Source organism: Uloborus diversus, chromosome 2 (assembly GCF_026930045.1).
Source record: "Uloborus diversus isolate 005 chromosome 2, Udiv.v.3.1, whole genome shotgun sequence".
Lineage (NCBI taxonomy): Eukaryota > Metazoa > Arthropoda > Arachnida > Araneae > Uloboridae > Uloborus > Uloborus diversus.
This window is the reverse complement of record NC_072732.1, coordinates 162229634-162239562: the sequence shown is the minus strand read 5'-3', so window position 1 is coordinate 162239562 and position 9929 is coordinate 162229634.

Genomic DNA, 9929 nt, shown 5'->3' with positions numbered 1-9929 from the left:
GCCTTCACGTGCTGATGGCCTAGTACTGAAAAAGTTCTGGAAACTTAAGCTTTCCCTCAAAATTTTCAAAGAGCTCAAAACACATCAAAAAATTGAGAATACAACCTTCTTTTCTGTTTTTAAATGCTTTTTTTTATGGAATACTAAATTTGAAGCTGCTTCAATAAATAATTGGAGGAAGAATTTTAAAAAGTTAAGATAAAGAGCTAGGCAAATTTCATAAAATGTGGTGTACGAAGTTATTTTTTAATGCAGGATTTGGTTCAACCCTGTCACATTGCAAGTTAATGATATTTAATAAGTTTATTAACGGCACTGTGAGACCGTAATAAGTTTCCTTCAACCGTAAAATTACAATATCTAGATGTAATGCATGAAATTTCTTTGTAAATATTATTCAATAGATTTAACTAAACAATTTCTTGAACACTGTATCCCCATGCTTGAAATAATTAATAATTCGCATGTAAAATGAGCACTGTATCGTGATTATTTCAATCGTGTATCTATTTTTGTAGGAGCTTTTCTTTTCTTTTTTTTTTTTTTGTGATCATTTAAAGCTTTCAAATCAGATACATTAGTGTTTTTGTGATTGTACAAAAGCTTGGCCATTTACCGTATTACCCCACATTATCCGGCATGCCGCAAAATTTGGGGGTTACCAGATTTTCAATAACACTTGCCTGGTCCTTTCCGGCATGCCGGAAAAATCGAGGTTAGGAAAAAAATAATAATAATATAAAAAATATATGATCAGCTTAAAAATGAATATGAATTCTTTTCATATCTTATTGATATTAAAAAACAGTTTAATTTTGTGAAAATATTTACTAACAATGCCATTTGTTATTTAAACAAGAAAAATATTGTTTGATAACAAATAATTTTATAAAAATTAAATTGAAACTATGTAAGCAAACATTTAAGCAGTAAGAGTCCGCCCCTAAACCAGTGCTAAATAATTTATCATAGCTCTTCAATAAATAAAAATTAAACTTACCTCTCTGAAAGGAACCTAAAATATTTTTATGTAAAAAAAATATGAATAAATCGCAGTAACGATGATTGTTTCTGAACTGATTACTTTATTGGCATGTAATCAAATCCATTAGTTATGTCCTATCATAAATAGCACGCACATGTTATATGAAATGCACATTTATTTTGAAAAAAGGTTACTTTCGCGATTTATTTATTTTTTTACTTACAGTGGTTTGACTTTTGATTGGACCGGAACGGGAAAATTTACTTTTGTTTTAATGCGAAATAAACCCCGAATTATCCGGCATGCCGGACAATTCGAATTTCTCGGCGTGCTGGTCAACCTCGCTTTTTTCCGGCATGCCGAATAATGCGGGGTAGTACGGTAATTGTTCTTCTGTATTGGAAGACTAATTTCCTGACCTATATAAAAAAGCTGTTGAACTTTTTTCTCGCGTAAGAACATTTGGAAGAATCCGATATTTGAACGAAAAACTTTCTGATTACAAAAGGTACGCCGACATTTTTTTTTTAATGGACTTTATCACAGAAGAAAACTTTGTAGAATATTCCGAAAGATTTCAATTAATTACTGTAACGTAATGTTTTGTAGAATTCAGACATGAAGAAATTTTTCAGTCTACAAATAAGTTAGCTTTATAAATTTGGCGATAATCATTGAAACTTTAAACTTGGTTTACGTTGCTAAATTTCAATACGTTATTTATAAATTGAAGTGAATAAAATGTTGATTAATAATTTCAGTAAACACCCATTAATCTGGGAAAACCATTTAAATGTACATACGGTATAAATGAAGAACGCGTTAGTACAATAATGTATTCTTGTAAGGCTGTATTTTTATTTTTTTAATTTTCTTTAATGCAGCTTTATATTTCATTCTCTTGAATTCAAAATACAACTTTTACTGTGTTCAAGTATTTTACTTATGTACATTGATTGAATTTAAAGGTTGTTTTGTTTAAGTCGTTTTAAACAATCTAGATGACCTGGATCCTATATTAGTCCAGGTTAATGAGGTTCTACTTCAGTTTTCAAAAACAACGTTTGTTAAGATTCTTGTTCAGAGTTATAGTTACTTCGTAAAAAATAATTTTCTCTAAAACATATCGGCAGTATTTAGATTCAAATGGTATCGCGAAATTCAAATATGTTTTAATTATTCCTTATATCAATCTTATCTCTTTCATTTTATTTGAGACAAGATTGAAATAACAATGTTATTAATATTATTTAAAGCCTAAACTGACAAAATTATGTACACACGAGAGGAAACTTGACAAGCACAGTAAATTATTTTCATTTCTTTATAAGCTCAATTTTATTGTGCGAAATTTCCGCTTTCTACCCCTTTAAATCAGGAATATTGGCTAAAGAATATCCAAAACTACACAAGAGAAACTAAAAATTTGTATTGTAGATTTTAATCAGGTTTACTGTTTTTCGTATCGCTTATTAACTTGTCGATGGGACTCAAAGCATTTACCCTTGTATTTCATTCCTTTTTGAAGCTTAACCCTCAAGAAATAACATAAAAACGGGAAAAGAGTGAGGAATTACGCACGCACGCACAACACAAATGTCCCAGATCGAGTGTACCTAGTGACGTCACTGGCACTTTCCCCTCCGTTCCTACTTTCGAGGCGCTAAGACCTAGCCCTTCCTCTTCTATGGCTCTGGATTCTTCGACCAGCAGGATCGAACCCGAGCCTTCCGGTCCCGTCAATGCCCTTACCGATCAGGCTACCGGCCTCCAACGCACCATTATAAACATTGACGCATGTTTCGTCTCAGTTAACTATACAGTTAAGCATAAGAACCCGTATGAGTTTGGGTGCGTTCGCATACCTTGACTGGTCAAATGGGGACTTGCACAGGGATTCAAGTGAAACACGGCCGATCGCAATGCACCGATGCGATCGCTATTTCCCCAATTTGAATTCAAGTGTAACATTGCGATTGTCTTCAGTCCCGATTCCCTCGCAAAATTTGCAATTGCTCTCGAGCTCTTGTAAGTCTGGAAAATCCCTCGCAAGTGCAGAAAAACATCAATGGCGTCTGTTTTGAATGCAAAGTTGATTTTAGAATTAATGGAATGTTATTGTTGAAAATTTAATTCTAAATTGGCAACTCAATGCAAGACTTGTTTTTTGTTTACCGTAGCATTTTTGCAGTAGCCTTCATTTTACATTTGAAGTATAATTGGTTTTATTTACTTAAAATATGCGATACTTCTTCAATTTAACATTGTTTTCATCCAAAAATACAGTACTTATTTTAATTATGACTTAAAACTTGATGGCATAATATTCTGCATAGTCATTATACTACTTCGTCGTTTTGAAGAAATCAACGGAATTTTTTTCCGGCTGAACAACAATACAAGTTGAATTACGACTGTGATGAGAAATTATAATTAAATTCTCTTCATTGTTGTAATTTTACTAGTTAGTACTATACTAGTTGAGAAAGAAAAAGAAAAGGGATTGTTGAAAGTGAGTAGATTTGTTTAACGTTCACTATCTTACTAATATAAAATCTCAATTCTAGGCTAGTATTTCTCAATTATTTGCTAAAATTGCATTTACTTGCGCATTATGGTACAATAACAAAATGCATCAAACTTAGCTACATGCCCCCCCCCCCCTGGCATAAGTTCCTACTATGACATGCATTGTACTCCCATTAAAAGGTAAATTGTGAAAGTCTGAAATCTGGTAAATGTCGACACTAGTCAATGCATATCAACATACACATACCAAAGGCATCGGTGATATACTTAATATTTCTGGGGAATCGCCAGTAAAATTCAACATTCTTTAATTTTGGTGTTTTGCAGTAACATATATGTACTGCATATCCATGATTTTAAAAAAAGTAATTGGCAGAAACATTTCGCTGTAAATAAATGAAAAAATAAATGACGATCCAAATCCCGTTGTTTTTTTTTCCAATGAGGAAAAAAATAATGGCAGTACTTCACAAAGGTGCATATGCAAAACGTAGTCAGACAAGGGGGGCAAATTTCGAATTCAGTCTTTAATACTGGTTTGGGAGGGGGGGATAGTGAAAAGCGAGCAGTGCCAGATGTTTAATTTTTCTGTTATTTTTATATGTCTGTGGCAAATGTTGAAACTGATGCCCTCACTAGTGATGGGCATTATCGAGACCTTTTGATGATCAATATCTTTCCAAATCGAGAACTTGAGCGATTGATAATCCAGATCTTTTGAAATCGAGAACTCCAGCTGAGTCAATCAATAACCAAGAATTCGTGACAATAAGAGTTCTCGAGTGATTCGATTATGCCCATCACTAGTCCTTACCCGTCTACCTTCAAGGTTTTATATCAAGTTTGAACAAATTTGAAGAAAATAATTATGAATTTTGCCACCTTTCAGAAGTTGCCGCCTGTGGCACTGAAGTAGTACATCGCAAAGAGACCGCAGCATTTGCTTGTATATATACCAGAGTGCTCGTAAAAAAAGGGTTTGTGGAAAAAATCATGAAAATTTATACATACTGAGTTATTTTTATATTTCAATATAACACCAAAGTTAGCTATTTTCTTTGAACTGTCTTATTTCTCTCTTTCTTGTTATTTTTTCAAGGATTTTGTGATATGAAGAACATCGCCAATGGCATCTGCAGCTTAAAATAGTTCGAATTTTTTCTGCACTTTAGAAACTATTGAATACTGTAAGCCCCGCTTAATCGGGTAACGGATAAACGAATAACCCGTTTATACGAATAAAACCTCCTGGAACCGAATATTTCCCCATAGATGCAATACTAAAGATCCCCGCTTAATCGAATAATTTCCCCGGATAATCGAAAAATATTAATCAGCTTTCACAAACAATTTTGATGAGAAACATTTTGAATTCATTAGAAAAAAATTAAGTAAGAACACTTATTGTTTGCATTCGACGAACCTCACCGGTCGACCGGTGAGTAACGGGTTACTAACCGCAACGTTCTATCTTTCGGTTACCATTTTAAGCTGTTGATTGGTTGATTAAAGCACGTGATCGGTTAACTGGTTGAGCCGGTCGAAAGCAAGCATCGAGTTAAACTATAAAGTAATATTTATTGCCAACTGTCTTTACATTAAGAAAAATAGCGCAGCCGATAACCTGATTAAATAACACAAATAAATATTGTACACAATTTAGACGATGATAAATTGATAAATATTTAATGTAAGATATGGTAGACAAGGAGGGGGAAAAAGGTGTCAGAAAGTGTTCCCAAAAGATCTTGAGCGAGCAATCGCCTATTATGGAATTTTTCAAAAAAACAATGTTGTTCTGAAAAAAAGTGCCAAAAGTAAAGATTTCATAACTGAAGTTGTAAGCTACTTTTTATAATTTTCATACATACTTGTAATATACTTGTTTATATAAGAAATTAGTTTGTTGTTTATTTAGCTTATTTCTAAAACTTAAGAAATAACACTAATTATTTCCCTTAAAAACTTTTTTTATTATTATTATGTTTTAAGACAAGTTGTAAATTTAAAAAGGTAAATAAAATTTCCCCGCTTAATCAAATAATATTTCTTGGAACCGACGATATTCGATTAAGCCGGTCTGACAGTATGTCCAAGGCTTAAGGCTTAGAGCTACAATATCCTCGGAAGTATATCTCGGAAATGATTTAACATTCGCTTCAACAAATATAATTTCTAAATCCTCCTAAACTCCACAATTTTTTTTAAAAAAGGCTGTGTCACTTTTTCTCAGGATTTATGTCCTTTTTTTAAATTCAAAATGTTAATGAAATTTTTCGAGAAATAGAATAATGTTTTTTGCAGTGGAAATTGACAGAAATTTGATGAATGACAAAAATGTTGCTCGCTTGAAGCGGGGTTTGCTCGATAAGGAGAGTTACGCTCTTATAGGCTTAACATTGTACCAGCCAAAGCTTTTTGATTCCCTCGCTAAATCCAAGTTCTCGTTAAAACAGGGCTCGTTATAAGCAAATTTGACTGTATTAACCAGATACGCTACAAGAAACTATTCCGTAGGTAATTGAGACCTTTTAGTAAATAGACAAGTGCTCGAACAAGACGTGAACAAATAACTTCTGCCGTAGCCTCTGATAGGATGAAAACAGCATTGTATCCTCATTGGCTATGTTTTTGCTCATTTACTTCAAAATTCGCACAGTCGGTGGCTGCAGCTGAGTTTTGCATCTAGTTATATTACAACATGCTTCCTTCGCCCTGGATCCGGCACTTGATGTACGAGAGAATAGCCTACAATGATACCAGACAGTCCGGTTATCACATCCAAAGACTTCAGTTTTGTTCTTAGACCTCATCAGTCTGGAATAGTGTGAGGGGGGGGGAGGATAGCGCTAAGAAATACCATTTGAACTGGAATATTGTTGGACTGTTGACCCGCCTTGCCTTTCCAAATTTTACAACGTGGACCTTGAGTAAACAAGTTTTGGGTACCCCTGAATTTTGCTATACCTTTTATTATCATTTTTTTTTTCAAATGTATGAATAAGTACAGGAAGAGTGGATTCAATTTTCTGGCTTGGGATGGAGTCATTACTAGATGTACATGTATACAATATGAATATTGACACGGAAAATTATTGTCACATAGATAAGGGGTCCGGGGGGTTCTCCCCCGGAAAACTGTAGAAATTGTAGTTTTAAAACCACAGTTTTAGACGATCTTTGGTGATGTTAGGGGGATAAAAGGTTTAGCGGCCCCTTCCTGGTAATTTTTGAATATTGAAACTTTAAAAGCGCAATTGTAGATAGTCAAACGTTGTATTAAGGTGGGCTCTCCTTTGTTTTCAAAGTTGTAGTTCTAAAACGCAGTTTTAGACTATCTGTGGTAATGTTGGGAAAAGAAAAGATCCTAGGGCTCGCCCCAGGAACATTTTAAAAATTGAAGTCTTAAAAACGCTATCTATGGTTGGGGGAAAAGCAGTTTTCTGAAATTGAAGCTCTAAAATCGCTATTATAGACGACCTTTGTGACGTTGAGAAAAAGAGTTTCCGGAAGCTCTCTCGGAATTTTATCGAAATTGAAGTCCTGAAAACCAAATTTAAGACGATTTTTTAATAATGTTGACTAGAATGGGGGGGGGGGTGTTCCACTTAAATTTTTGAACTTGTAGCTTTAAAAACGCAGTTTTGATAGATCTTGATAAAGTTGGTGGAAGGTGAATTTCGGTGCCGTTTCCCCGACAATTTTTTGAAATTGATACTCCAAAAATGCAATTCTAGGCTTGTCTTTGGTTGTGTTAAGGAAAGAGGGAGGAAAGGGGTTCTCTCCTAAAAATTTATCAAAATTGCAGTACTAGAAATGCAGTTTTAGATTACTCTTGATGATAAAGAGAGTGTTATTCTAGCGTTACAGTGCGGGCGCTCTCCTGGGAGTTTTCGGAAATTGAAGTCGCATAGCCAAAAAAGATGGATCACACACACCGTGACAGATATTTTCCGGAAATCCTCAAAAATGGATTCAGCTATTCAGCACATTGAAAATCAGAACTCGAAAATTTTAACGAATCAAATATCCTCCTATACATATCAGATATAGAAGAAAGTGAATATGATTAATGAAAAATAATTTAAACACCTTAAGAACAGACTGTTCTACTTCCATTAGCGAAAACCAACATCACTGAAAAAATTCTTCATAAGCTTAAGATAGCTAATAAAGAAAATATATTAATTGTCGATTGGAGGGATAAAAAATATGTTATTCGCAAACTTCAAAACTAGTGCTTAGCGATTGTCAAGGTGCAAATGAATCAATGAATCTAAACCATACTGGTCAGAATTATTTCAAACAATAAAACATTTTTGACCTCTCTCCCTCTCATCATTGTCACACGTATTCATCATGCAAAATTGTGCTACTTCCAGAAAATTTATAAAAAAATTGATAAGAAATCAAATCGTCTGATCCAGCTTTGAAACCGACACCAACTCCATGCCGTCTTTGATGTGTTTCCTTCATTGAAAAGGACACACGGTCATTAAATTTTGGAAAGAGTACCAGGACCGTCGCTAGGTCAAAAAACTGGGGGGGGGGGCACGCTTTTGGCGGCCCCTTAATGGTTTCAAACGCATGTTCCAATATGCAGAGAGAGAAGATTTGGCTTCCGGTTTAGCAGGGATACTCATATTAATAGACTTTAGTACTACTAAAATATAAATTTAATCGTAAGGATAATAATCAATCAAAATTAGGGGGTGTCGGAGGGCTACCTTCTTGCCTTATTTTGATATTGTATTATATAATTGAAGACATAAAAACGCAGTTTTAGACTATATTTTAAGTTTGGGAGGAAGGGGAGAGGAGGTCCAGGATATCCTCTCCTGATATTTTTTTTTCCAAATTTTGAAGTTCAAAACACAATCGTACACACAATGTATTTAATTATGTTCAGAAGTGGGGGTCCGGAGGCTCTCCCGGGAATTTTTAAGATTGTTATTTGAAAAACTTAATTTTAGACGATCTGTGGTGTGGGAGGTGGAAAAGACTCGGGGTCATCGTTCTATAATTTTTGAAAATGCTAGCTTTAATCACGCATTCCCAATTTGGAATTCTCTTTTTATGGCACGTAAAGGGGGTCTCCCCCGCGAAAAATTTGAAAATTGTAGTTCGAAAAATGCAGTTTTAGACGAACTTTGGTGATATTAAGGAAAAGAGAGATGCGGCTCCCCTCCCGAAATTTTTTTACATTTTGAAGCCTTAAAAACGCGATTGTAGATTTTTTTTTGTTAAAATTTAGTGCACCGCCAGTTTCTTGAAATTAAAGCTCCGAAAAGGTAATCTAAGTCAACCTTCGATGAAAGGGGGCGGGGAGAGAATTTTGAAGGGGATCGCGATCAGAAATGTTTCGTTGTTGAAGCATTAAAAGCGAGATTTAGGACATTTTTCGATGGTATTCGCGAAAGAGAGAGAATGGGGGAGGGGGGGGGATTTCGATCGGTTGAAACCGCAGTTTTAGAAGATTTTCGGGAATGTTTATGGGTGGAGAGATTCGGAGTCCTCCCCTGGCAAATTTTCAAAACTGAAATTCAGTTAACGCAATCGTAGACGCTTTTAAATCCTATTAGAGGGGAAGAAGGTTTTGGAGATCTCCCCCGAAAAATTTTCTGAATAAAAGTCTTAACAATGAAATTTTTGAAGATCTTCCGTAATATTTGGAGAACGACAGTTTCGGGACACCTTAGGGAGTTTTTTTTTTTTTTTTTAATTAAAGTCCAAAAGACGAAATTTAATCGGGCTTGAATGATGATGAATGATTAATTGAGAGGGCGTTTCTCGGAGGTTACGTTAGGAGCACTCTCACGGTTTTTCGAAATTGCAGTCCTAAACACTCATCAGGTGTAGGTCCATGGGCGGATTTAGGGGGGGCAGAGGGGGGCAATGCCCCCCCCCAGTTTTGGGAGGACTTTATGTAGTAACAACACAATTTCCAAAAATTTAAAAAAAAAATTTTTTTTTCGTTTTTGAATAGTTCAGAAGAGCATGGGCGGATTTATAGGGGGGGGGGCAAAGGGGGAAATGCCCCCCAGTTTTCAGAGGAGTTTATATAGTAACTACTTATCTTCCAAAATCTTATAACAAAAAAAAATCATGATTTTTTCTTTTTTGAATAGTTCAATTAAAATGAAGAGAACAGCGAATGTCCTTTTCTGAAGGGAGAAAAGAAAAAGAGAAAAACCGAACATTAAATACAAATAGTACAGCTGTCACTGGGGTACTGAAAATTAGTCTAAATTCATTATTTTGGACTGAAAACCATTTGGGCAAGTATATGAATGAAAATATAGGCTAAACGAGCTATGCATTCAAGCTGCAACACTTATAATAATTGACGTTTGGGACCCTCCCTCCCCCTCCACAATTAGCGCTAACAGAACGATCTACTGGTTACGATTTGTTT